At 37.3% G+C, this 7,572-nt stretch overlaps 1 protein-coding gene across 9 annotated transcripts in view; it reads left to right on the top strand.

The window, feature by feature from the left end:
* The first annotated feature begins 523 nt into the window (after positions 1-523).
* MSANTD4 (Myb/SANT DNA binding domain containing 4 with coiled-coils) overlaps positions 524-7,572 on the top strand; it is a 19,109-nt gene continuing 12,060 nt past the window's right edge. The window contains exons 1-4 of one of the 9 annotated variants that reach the window (XM_011368121.2): positions 532-651; positions 923-1,054; positions 1,349-1,441; positions 6,559-6,703. The gene's annotated coding sequence lies outside the window, so the exon portion shown is untranslated. Of the gene's footprint in view, positions 652-922; positions 1,055-1,348; positions 1,442-6,558; positions 6,704-7,572 lie in introns of all 9 variants that reach the window. The other 8 variants (XM_023535379.1, XM_011368119.2, XM_023535380.1 and 5 more) reach the window with 8 other exon arrangements.

Raw genomic sequence — 7,572 nt, 5'->3', positions numbered from 1 at the left:
ACGCCTAGATTTAGCCATAAAGAAATCACCAGTGACCTTTGGCAGGGGCAGTCTCAGAGAAATAGCTGAGGCCAAACTAGGTTGCACTTGATTGAGCAGAAGAGACGCTGGGCAAGGAACCAGCTGGGGAAATGTAAGGGTCCTACTTCCTCTTCGCCCTTTTAAAAGGTGAAGGTCAGGGACAAGTGCAGAGTTTGGAGATGGAGCGCCAGTGTCCCAATCAGGCGGAACAGCGCAGTAGGCTGATCGCTAGAGGCCAATTCTTTTCTAAAGCCCATTTGACTGACAGAGCTGGGTGCCAAAGACAGCGCAGAGCGGGAGGCCGCAAATCATAAGAAGGCGGTATTCAAGGGCACTAACCCGGAACCGGTTTGGGACTCGAATCCCATTGTGAGGCCAGACCTGGGGCGGGCCGTCAGCCAGAATAGCAATACCCTCAGGACCAATGGGCAAGCCGCAAAGAACGAGTGGCAGCCGCGCTAGCCAATAGGTGGCAGAAGGGGTGGGCGGGCAAAGTAGGTGGGAGGGGATCAATGAAGCATCTTTTTTCTTACCTCCCCTTGGAGGCGACGGGGCGGAGGTGCAGCCGGGTCGCAGGTGTGTGGTTCCGTCCAGAAGGAGGCGGCTAGGGAAGCGGCGTCTCTGCTGACGGTGGGTGCCCTCGCAGCGGGGGGTTCCGACGGGGTCAGCGGCAGGTGACTGGCCTCACGCTGCTGGCTCTGGCCCTGGCTCTGCAGCGTAGCGGGACCGCGACGCTTGGGAGTAGAACCAGTGGCGGCGGCTGCCGCCGGACCCGGGAGGGTGGGCGGGCGGGCCCAGGCCGCTGAAACAAGGCAGCGCAAGTTTCTGGGCACCTAGTCGGAACTATGATTTAGTATCCAGAGAGAGGAACCTCCTTCCAGGTTGCTACGTCTCCCACCAGGTGCAGCCGCTGCGTTGTGACCGAGTCTGGTGCGCGCCCCCTGCTCCTGGGAGGCCTCCCGGGAATTCAGTCTCCTTCGATTCTTCCCAGGGGCTGTGACAAGGTGTTCCCAAAGGAAGCGGCAGGGAGGGAGTGAGTACTTTATTAATCTGATAACTGACGACCCTAAGTAAACTTTACTTTTTTTACGTACCACAAGTTTTAGAGAAGAGCATCTTATTCGGCACGGAAGTAAATTTTCTGTAAGAACATGGGAGCGGATTGGGGTACACACTTTAAAGAGGATTGGGATAAGGGATGGGGGAACTTTACAGATTTCGTCCTTTTCTTCTTGAATAGTCAAATGAATTTACCTAAAAATTCTTTTGGACCGAGAATTTACTGCCTGATTTTCCTCAGACCTCTTAATTCTGTTTTACCACGCAGTATTTAGGAACTTCATTCTCAAGTGTTAGTCCTTGAAAAAAATTTCCCAGTTATAATATGCCATTGGCGGTACATCATCTTCACAAGGATTACGTAAGTGAACTACTTATCATACGAACTTCCAACCAGTAAAGAATGATTGTAATTTCAGGAAAATGGCTGTTCTCTCTGATCGGGCATGGAAGATTTATGAATTTTTAGAGGTTGCAACTAATGAGTTCCTTCTGTAAAGATAGAGAAGACAACCAATATAAAAAGGATAGTATTTGACATATAAAATGGTATTTTTTCACATTTTATAACGTGTTATATCCCTAACACCAAGAATATGTGCCTGGCACATAGTAGGAGCTCAATAAATATTTCAGCAAATTATTTGGTAATGGATGTCATAAAACCGAAGCTCTGTTGATATGAGTATCAAAATGTAAAGGAGAGGACAGAAAAGAAAATTCCTGGAAAGATAGATTCTATTCCTGTAAGCATAGCTACCAAATTTCAATTCAAGGTGCATTGATTTTGATACTTCCTTATATTAATCAGAAGATGTCAAATATTTTTACACAAGTTAGCCATAACTGACTGGAAATCTAAGATACATCCTGATACCAATTTCAATGAGGTTAAAAATGTGTGTTAAAGTGTATTTTGTCTATGAAATAGTTTATCAGTTTAACAAAACAGGGACAAAGGGATCACTTTTGTAAGAGAGGTATAGAGTTACAAATTGTTGGGAAAAAATAGGACATGCAAATAACCTGCTGCCAAAATTTTAAAAATATGTTGATTCAGGCATATTTTAAAAGAGCTGTTATTTCTGCCATGTGCCAATAAATTTACCACATCCAATTACTAAATTGATCTCATAGTCTAAGAGCAACAAAATCTAATGATGGATATCCGCATAAATTAGGATTCTCTTGACAACTGTAGTCATTATTTGATATTTTATATACTTATGTTTTATATTATTATAGTTTATATATTATTACAGTAACATTGCCTCCATTTAAAAGGTAACCTGCTTGAATTTCAGAAATATGTGAACTTTTGTAGATACATTTTTGTCTCTTGCAGTAAGTTTTCTAGCAAAGTATAGGGTCTTACTAAGCCAACATTAATTTGCTGACATTTGGCCCCAACCTAGTTTCTCCCCTTTATACCGACCCTCATTAGTCTATTTGTTTTATAAGATCCCAATCAAATACTAATAATTCCTTCTCACCACCTTCTTTGATCCCACCAAAGATTTCTCCTTCTGAGCACCCAGGGTATTTTGTTAGTACTGCTCTTGTTGCACTCGTCATATATTCGCATTATTTCTAGTAAAGAAATAGTCACTTACTGTGTCCAGACACTACTAGGAAATGGATAATAGCTGATATTTATTAAGAGCTTACTAGATCTTAGGCGTTGTAAGGTTCTTTACTGGATGATATCATTTAATCCTCAAAACATGAGTATTAATCTATTACATATTTCTCATTTACAGATGAGGAAATGATTTTGAAAGGTTAAGTATTTGCTTTAGATCACAGAGTCAGTAAGCGGTAGAATTAATGTACAAGCCTACATAGTCCATATTCACAACTTTAAATTTACAGTCTCCAGTCTAATTTTTCACATAATTTTTTTATGCATATGTGTTTTACTGGTTTTACTTGGTTTTACATTATTTGATAGTAGGAGTAATATATTCATCTTTCATCCCTTATTGCCTCTTATGTAAAATAAATGATTATAATACAGCTTGATAGTAGAAGCATGTCGCAAAGACATTGGATTTAGGTGACTGGGAACAGTGAAGGCATCCTAGGACAGACATTGAAGTGCTGAAGATGAGTAGTCATTGACCAGACAGAAGAGCAGAGATCATGAAAGTTGGGGGAATGGGCTAAAGAAATGCATGTATGATTGTCCTAAGGCAGGGATCATGAAAGCTAGAACCCTGCTGTTTAATACAGTAGCCAATAGCCACATATAGTTATTGAGCACTTGAAGTGCGGCTAGTCCAAACTGAGCTGTAAAATGTACTGGAACATACCCACCGGATTTTAAAGACTTAGTACAAAAAAAGAATGCAAGATATCTCAATTACTTTTTATATTGATTATGTATTGAAATGATAATATTCTGATATATTAGGTTAAATAAAGTATATCATAATTTTTACCTGTTTCTCTTTTTTTTAATGTGGCTGCTGGAGGATTTAAAACCATATATATGACTTGTTATGTTTTTATTGGACAGTGCTAATTAGAATTTAGAGGAATTTCAAAATGATGGGTACTGTGTGTGTCTCTGCGCCCACTTGTGTTGGAGAGGGTGAGTTGGGAAAGTAGATTGGGGATTTGTGATTGGTTTTGGAGGTGACAGACAAGATTGGCAGAGGTGGACATGGAGATGGGGCTCAGATAGGGTTTGGAATAGGGAGAGTAGAAGGGAGAGGAAGAGTAGGGAGAGAAAATTTACTTCCTAAGTGTATGGAGAAGCTTTGGAAGGTTTTAAGCACTCAATACATATTGAATGAAGCAATGTGTCTTAATTACTCAATCTAATAATGGTTGTTTCTGATGTATACTCCTAATTCTTTCTAATAAAGATATAAGGAGGCGTCTAAAGACATTCTATTTAGAAGGAAGTTTGGTTCTCAAAAGAGCAGTCAGATTCTTAAGTCTAAATTGACTTAGTTTGTATTCCTTTGATGTGTTTCCAATAAATAGGAGTATGAGTTGGTCTTTACAATTAGGCATATTCTTCTTGCATCTGACATTCTACTGGGCATATTTTTCTAGAAAGAGACCAGTTTTTTCTATGTTGTTAGTCTTTCGTGGCAGATGAGGCCTTTTCTTACTGATCTCTGAAGGAAAATTTCTTAGTAGCCAGCTATAGCACTTGCACTCCACCTTGCCTCTCTACACATTCGAGCAAGTAAGCTTTTAACACTGATTTTCTAGCAGGGAGATTCTTGATCCTGGCTGCAAATGAGAATCACCTGGAGAGGGTTTATTAGCTTTGAAGAATTAACAAATATAATTGTATATATTTAAACTGTACAGCAATGATGATTTGATATACATAACACATCGCAGAATGATTACCAAGGTCAAGATAATGAACAGATCTATCACCTCACATAGTTAAGTGTGTGTGTGTGTGTGTGTGTGTGTGTGTGTGTGTGTGTGTAGTGAGAATGCTTTAGATTTACAGGAGAGCTTTTTAAATTCTCAGCGCCTGCTTCTATTGGTTCTATTCCAAAGATGGTTTTAATTGGTCAGAGATGGGGAATGGTTATAGAATGGTTATATTTAAAAAGCTCTCTGGCGACTTTGATGTGCTGTAGACCTGCTATTGAGTTCTCGAAATGTGTCTAATACAAAATGAGATGTGCCCTAACTGTAAAATACATGGTGGATTCAAAGAGTTAGTGTTAACAACAAGAATGGGAGCTTCCTCGTTAATAATTTTTATATTGATTATATATTGACATGATAATACATTGACTATATGGGGTTAAACATATTAACATTAATTCCACCTTTTTTGTTTCATTTTTGCTTTACTTACATGTGTAGGTCACATATTTCTGTTGGACAGTGCTGTACTAGCCTAAACTATTGCTCCTGAAGGTGTAGCTCAAGGATCAGCAGCATCAGCATCATTTGAGAGTTTGTCAGTTATGTAGAATCACTGGCCCCGCTTGAGACCTACTGAATTAGAACCTCATTTTAAGAACTCCAGGCAATTCATACACAAAGTTTGAGAGACACTGCTCTAGCAGTATCTTCAGAATTTTTTTCAATTTCTTAATTTTTTTTCATCTCGATTATTTTTTATTATAGAAGCCGATAAGTTTTTACATTCATAATTCCCTCTTTGTCTCTTTATTTGTCCTATAGAGTCATTCTTATACATCTAATTTTTCAGTTTTTAACTAATTCTCTTTTTTATGCTTTTATGTCTCAACATTTTCAGTAGTCATTGCCCTTTTGGTTAATGATTGTGAATAGAATATGTATTCATATAATATATGTAATGCATAATGTGTGTTCATAGATACATATATGCTCTTATAAATGTATAATTTTCTGGAAAGAATCTGAAAAAATTAATATTAATGTTACATTGGTGGTGGAGAGAAATTTTCACTTTGTTTTGTACCTTTTTCTAACCATATATGTGTACTTTGCTTTTTTTTTTTTTTAAGTCAACAGATTTGTGGGTATTGGGTTTAAGGGATTTAGAAAAATGTCTTTTTCTATAATAAAAATTTCTTATTAGTATTTTTAACAATGTTAATCACCTCAAAGTAAAATAAAACAAATGTTCTCTGGGCTAATGAACAGCTGTATGGCTGAGACAGAAATGATTGTTTATGTGACCCCTAGAGCTGGTGATTGGTGGTGGACAGAGAGTAAACCTATTGTAGAGCAGAGCATATTCTGTCTACACCTGTTCCTAAGTTGAAAATTGAGCTGCTGTGAGTGTGACCACACACATAGACATACATACACATTTCCCTTTCTGATTTTGTTGACTTACATTAACGCTAGGATCTACACAAGAATAATGTTACACTTAGCTCTATTCATACTCTAATATGGCATTTATCACATATATTCCATTATATGGCTATAGTATAGTTTATTCATCCAGTCCCTATTAATGAATATTTGTATTTCTACCATGCTTTTGCCTTAAAAATATGATAGTGCTTTTTAAATGGTTCAAAGAACTATTTAAATGAGCTGAGCCATTTTATATCTTTTGGAAACAAAAAGTCATTCTTAATACATGGTAAGTATTTAATTTGATATGGAATTTGATATAACCTTAATTCTCTGTTCTATTTTTAAGAACATCTAACCTGCTGATTCTGTTTTGAAAATATGTCTTATAACCTGCTCATCGTTGGCCATACTGCCTAAGTAGCAATATAATCTGTTTACTTAAAATTTTCTTTTCAGATTTTTGTGTAACTTGTTAACCATTTGTACTATAGGTTGGGTAGTTTATCTAAAGTCTTCACTTAATCTCATAAACTGCTTCTTGCCTATACTGACTTGAGCTGACTTTTTCTTTTAAACATATACTTTGCCTGTAGAATTTCCAATGTTATTTAAGTTATTTATTTATTTTTTTACTTCTCTTTTCCCTATCCTTCAATCGATTTCTTATTTTAAATTACATTTTTACCTCATATTTGTTAGGCACGGTGTTCCATACTGAACATACTGCCTTTTGAGCAGATCGGCTGCATATGTCTCAGATCTTCATAGCGATGGAGCAAATGGCAGAAAAAGGAAAAGGCCAAGTTTCGACTTCAGTAATTCTTTGAAGTATACTGCAACATAGGTACTAAGAAGTAGTATTTTGGGGCTGGTTTAATTATATATAAATCTGTTTGCTTCTCTTCCTTTTTTTGGTGATTTTTAAAATTTTTTTTATTATATTATTAGTTTCAAGTATACAGTACAGTGGTTAGACATTAATATAGTTTATAAAATGATCCTCCTAATTGCTCCTTCTCTCTTCTGGTTTTCCACTTAGCCATTACATCAATGCTAACTGCATTTCTTATGCTGTGCTTCCCATCTCCATGACCATCTATCAACAACTGATTTGTACTTCTCTAACCCTTCACTCCATTCTCCCAGCTCCCCAACCTCCCTCCCTTCTGGCCGTCACCAGATTGTCCTCTATATATTTGTGAGTTTGTTTTTGATTTGTTTGTTTTTTTGTTCCTTAGATTCTGCATATAAATTGAAATCATATGGTATTTATCTTTGTCTGACTTATTCGACTCAGCATAATAACCTCTAGGTCCATCCATGTCGTTGCAAATGGTAGGATTTCATTTTTTTTTAATGGCTGAGTAATATTGTATTGTATATATGAACCACAACTCCTTTATCCAGTCGTCTATTGATGGGCATTTAGGTTGCTTCCATATCTTGGCTATTGTAAATTGTGCAGCCATGAACATAGGGGTGCATAGATCTTTACAAATTATTGTTTTGCTTTTTTTTGGGATAAGTACCCAGAAGTACAATTGCTGGGTCAAAAGGTATTTCCATTTTTAATTTTTTGAAAAACCTCCAGACTGTTTTCCATAGCGACTATACTAATTTGCAATCCCACCAACAGTGTATGAGAGTTTCTTTTTCTCCACATCCTCACCAACACTTGTTGTTTTTTGATTTTTTGATGAGAGCCATTCTGAC

Source organism: Pteropus vampyrus, unplaced genomic scaffold (genome assembly GCF_000151845.1).
Source record: "Pteropus vampyrus isolate Shadow unplaced genomic scaffold, Pvam_2.0 Scaffold139, whole genome shotgun sequence".
In the NCBI taxonomy this organism is placed as follows: domain Eukaryota; kingdom Metazoa; phylum Chordata; class Mammalia; order Chiroptera; family Pteropodidae; genus Pteropus; species Pteropus vampyrus.
This window is presented reverse-complemented; position numbering and strand designations above follow the sequence as displayed.